The 4,951-nt window shown below is 32.9% G+C and overlaps 1 non-coding gene across 1 annotated transcript; it reads right to left on the reverse strand.

Annotated features, from left to right (window-relative positions):
* Positions 1-2,523: 2,523 nt before the first annotated feature.
* On the reverse strand, positions 2,524-2,630 carry LOC114228817 (U6 spliceosomal RNA). Its single transcript, XR_003614936.1, has one exon. It is a non-coding gene; the product is annotated as a U6 spliceosomal RNA (small nuclear RNA).
* Between the last annotated feature and the right edge of the window lie 2,321 nt (positions 2,631-4,951).

Genomic DNA, 4,951 nt, shown 5'->3' on the forward strand with positions numbered 1-4,951 from the left:
TGGGCCAAGGTTCCCCCACCCCTCCACTCTGTACACAAATTTTGTTCATGGGACCTCTAGTATTAAAAATAAAAACTTTTAAGCTCTAGTTTTAAGGGAATAAATCGGGTTAGAGTAACAAGCTGGGTTTAACATTTACTAAGATTAATATGGGTAGCTTTAGATAGTATATTCATTCCCCAGTACATTTGTACTTCTATTTATACCACATAACAGCCTACTACTGTCCACAGTTGGTTGAAATATGGGTAGATATCTGACTGTAAACAAATCAATCTGTAGGCCAAATTGTGCTATTCAGATGCTTGGATTGTTCAGAATCTTCTAGGATTCTGGTAGATTTGTGTCTTGGTACAAATAGATTTCTGGAGTCAATTTGAGATTTCTTATATACAAACATACTTGACAGATATACTGATATTTCCATTGCTATCATTTAAAGCTCAATTCATCTACATATGTAAATGCTGTCTTGTAGCCTATATTATTATTTGTTGATAGAAATAACATTGGCCGATAGGTTTTATTTCCAGTAAAATTCAGAAATTTTTATTTTTCTAGTGCTTCATATATTTTTCAGAGTTTAAAGCTAATAAAATTATATTTTCTCAGAATCAGATTCTATTTTTGCTGCCTAAGTAGTCAGTAGTTTATATTGAGGGACTGGAAGGTGAAAACATCTCTTTCTTCAGATTATCTTGTGTTTTCTTCTTTCACATCTTTTGGTTTTATTAGATAGACCTTGTATTTTCAACTTAAGCACTTTTGCCTTGGAGTCTGATGTCCTGACATGTCAGGTTGTGACAGGATAGTAATAAGCTAGGAAAATTCCTGGGCAAGTGTAATAAATAAACCGAGGCAAGAAAATTAAACAAGGTCAAACAGTTTGGGTAGCTTGAAGACAGTTTGTGAATCACAAAATTTTATCTTCTTCAACCTAGGACACTTGAGAACAAATGGTTAATACCTCTCCTCCTGACCAGAGAATACAGGAAAGGGGCAGGGGGAAAGACAGGGGAATTTTGTCTGTCTCAGAGATCTTGGGGCTCACCAAGAGAAAATCGCCAGATGTTCTGATAAATTCTGTGAAAAGCCACAACAAGGTAAAAAGGGGACCCAACCAAAGGACTTGTATGCATGCATATGAGCATAACCAATGGACACAGACTGGGGGTGGGTGGGGGGAGGGGAGAGGGCATGTGCTAGGGGGTGGGGGCGGCCAGGGAGAAGTCAATGGGGGAAAAAAGGAGACTTATGTAATACTTAAAACAATAAATATATTTTAAAAAAGAACCTTGAAATCTAGTTTGCTACCCAAGATATATGGCAAGAAAGCTTTGAGCCCTAACTGGTTTTGCTCAGTGGATAGAGCGTTGGCCTGCAGACTCAAGGGTCCCAGGTTCAATTCCAGTCAAGGGCATGTACCTTGGTTGCAGGCTCATACCCAACAGGGAGTGTGCAGAAGGCAGCTGATGGATATTTCTCTCTCATCGATGTTTCTAACTCTCTATCCCTCTCCCTTCCTCTCTGTAAAAAATTAATTATATATATATATATATATATATATATATATTATAAATATATATATATATAAATATATATATATTTAAAGAAAGCTTTGAAACCTATAGGGAAAAAGGTATAAAACCCCTTGCATCTCAACTGGGCATATGCTCTGACTAGCTGGGTGCCCGCTTGTGCTATATGCCAAGTATACTTTTAATACATTTGCTTACCTTGCTTCCTTAATAAATTTGCTTGCTTTGCTGCAATACTGCTGTCTGTCACTTGTCTGAAATCTTTCTTATGAGATTGACAAGAGCCAAGGAAGGAACAGCCACCCTCACCCCCTCCTCTGCAACTCAGAGGGCTGTCAGTTAACAAGGTGGTTTATTCATGGAAATGATTCTTAGCCTGCCCCTTTTCTCTTCATAGAGCATGAATTCAGGACTACTCCACAATCGTAAAATTTATTAATAATTGGAAAAGTGACTTATTTTGAGAATAGAATAATAAGCATAAGTAACATAAACATTTCAAAAGTCATCTATATTCAACTTAAGGTTAACTTTATAGTTTCTAAAGCCATAGAAAGGTACCATCTTGGCTTGAATCCATATATTTAGAGACACCACAAAAGAATCCCATTATGAATCTTCCACTCAGTTCGTTGTTTTGAAAGGGCAGAGAACAGAAATTTAGTCTTCTTTGTGAGAAGAACAGATAAGAGTTTTACTGGCTAAGTGGTTTTTGAAAGAGAATTTTGGATAATTTTTGCCAGTGAGTTTTACAGTGAACACATTTTCTGTATTTGAATTCCTCAAATGCACTTGCATTTCTACTCATTTAAAAATAAACAAGAGTTGAGCAAGTATATTAATTAGTTAGTTTGGAGGATGTCTTTTGACATCTATATTTCTATAGAAGTATTAGATTTTTTTTTTTTTTTTTTTTGGTAGGGAGAGGTGACATAACTTTGTTGAAGATTTTGTTGGAGAATTACATTAATGTACTATTTTTTTTTTTAATATGGAATGCTTCACGAATTTGCGTGTCATCCTTGCGCAGGGGCCATGTTAATCTTCTCTGTATCATTCTAATTTTAGTATATGTGCTGCCGAAGCAAGCACTAATGTACTATTTTTGATAATATTTTGTTCTCAAAGATTTTTCTCTATCCCCCAACACTCCCCATTCTGTAAGATTAAGAATAGAATGAATTTGCCAATAAACCCCAGTAAAATTTTCATTTTATGGGTGGGAGAGGATTATGCATGATTTTATGCTTCATTTTGAGATATTTTAAAGTCAAAAGGAGAATTTTGTTTTCAGGTGATCTAGAGCTATTATCTCAAACTTTTCTAATGAAAATTTTTTCTAACTCATGGAAAAGCATACTTTTAACTAGGAGAATTCAGGCTATGCATTCTGTGTAATGAGCTTATGGGTAATTTTTCCTTTTTCCTTTTTAAACTTTCTACATCATGTTATTTTAAAATAATTCTTAAATTTAAAAAAGCCTAATCCTTTAGATTTTCTTCTCATTATGTAGGCAGTTTCTCCTTATCCCATATTCGCTTTTTTAAAATTTGATTTTTTTATATGAAACTAAAACAGGGATACAGAAAGCCACAAAAAATAAACAAAAAGCTAAATAAAGTATTATAAAGTAAACAACCTTATAACCACAATCCACAGGATAAAATAGGACTTTGATAGAAGAAAGCACTAGAACTACCACCTTAAGTTTCCCTTTCCTACCATGTGCCCATATCAATCTCAAACTTTTGCTTCACAACATAATTATCCACCATTTTGACATTAAAATAATTACTTCCTTGAATTTCTTTAGTTTCATCACCTAAATGTAAATCCCTAACTTACCATTACCAATTAAAAAAAAATTCAAGTCAGTTAAGTCTCTTTCGGTTTTTCTCCATTCTCTGTAATATCATTATATTTGAAGTGAATTTCTTATAGACAGCACATCGTTGGGTCATGGTTGTTTGTTTTGTTGTTGTTGTTGTTTGTTATTTTTTTATTACCTCTGCCAATGTCTGTCTTTTAGTGGTATATTTAGAGCATTTACATCTAATTTAATTATTGATATGTTAGGGCTTAAGTCAGTCATTTTTTTTTCCTGCTTTTCCCTTTGTTTTTGTTTCTCTATTATCTTTTCCCTGTCTTCCTGTTGGTTAAACATTATTTTAATTCCATTTTGATTTATCTATAATGTTTTTTAGTGTATCTCTTTGTAATGATCTTTCAGTGTTTGCTTTATACTTATACATATACTATACTAGTAACAACATAATCTACTGGTTTCATGCTGATTTTATACAATGTGAATGTGGGATCATGTAAAAAACTGTGAGCTTTAGAGCTGATTGGTCTAATGCTAATTCAAGTAAAATAAGATCATTTTATTGATGCTGTAATGAAAAAATGCAGTAATTCTAATAAAAGTTTATGGTTAATAATAGTTTGTACAATTTACTTCATTCTGATGGCAGTTCTGCTGTAAAAGTGAATAGTGAGACTACTTGTTTTGATATGAAAAATGAATAATTAAATCCTGAAATGAGAAAAATAATAGAAATATAAAGTAGTACAGGGTACACTTACTATTAAATAAAACTGGATTTAAAAAATCACTTTTTTAAGACAGGAAAAATCAATGATTAGTTATAAGAACAGGATAGGTTTATACTCCTTCATAAAGCTAATACAGTTGGACACTAAAAACAAAAATAATTACTTATTTGGCCTTTACAAAATCTATGTTTATTTGAAGTCCTTGGCTAATACATATATATTTTTAAATTATACAAAATTAAGTTGAACAAAACTTCTGAAATAGAACCATTAGAAAAGTTAATGAACACCTGATATTTTTGCAGCCATTTGGTTTTAAAGTTTGGTGTAATTATTTGCTACTGATTTTATAGGAGTTTTTCCAAATCTTATCAATCAATCCAAATTTGAACTGTGTCTTACATATTATTATAAAATTAAATTTATGGTTCATGGATTAGTTAAGTTTTGAGTATTTGGAATTGAATTAAAGTATATTGCAAGAAAAATGGTAAAAGAAAGAATAAAATGAGTCAGAGTGATTACTTTGTATCTAATAAATTGGAGATGAGTTCAATTGCCTCTTAGAATTGAGGAAAATTGAAAATGGGCATCAAATTTCCACTGGACCTGGAACAGTGCCTTAAATCTGTTTCCTTATCCTGCAGACCAGAATAGCTCTTGGCTCTCTTCTGAGCCTTCAGTCTTGTAATTGTCTTTCTGCCTGAGGGCACTCCGACTTGGAAATGCAATGTATTTAAAGTTGACTGGTTCTGCCAAGGGTCCATTAAGGTGCTCCTGTTGAATCTTAAATCCTTTATGTCCAGTGAGGTCTACTGGATTGCTTTTTCCTGATATCATATCCTCTACATTTTAT

Source organism: Eptesicus fuscus, chromosome 2, assembly GCF_027574615.1.
Source record: "Eptesicus fuscus isolate TK198812 chromosome 2, DD_ASM_mEF_20220401, whole genome shotgun sequence".
Classification (NCBI taxonomy): Eukaryota; Metazoa; Chordata; class Mammalia; order Chiroptera; family Vespertilionidae; genus Eptesicus; species Eptesicus fuscus.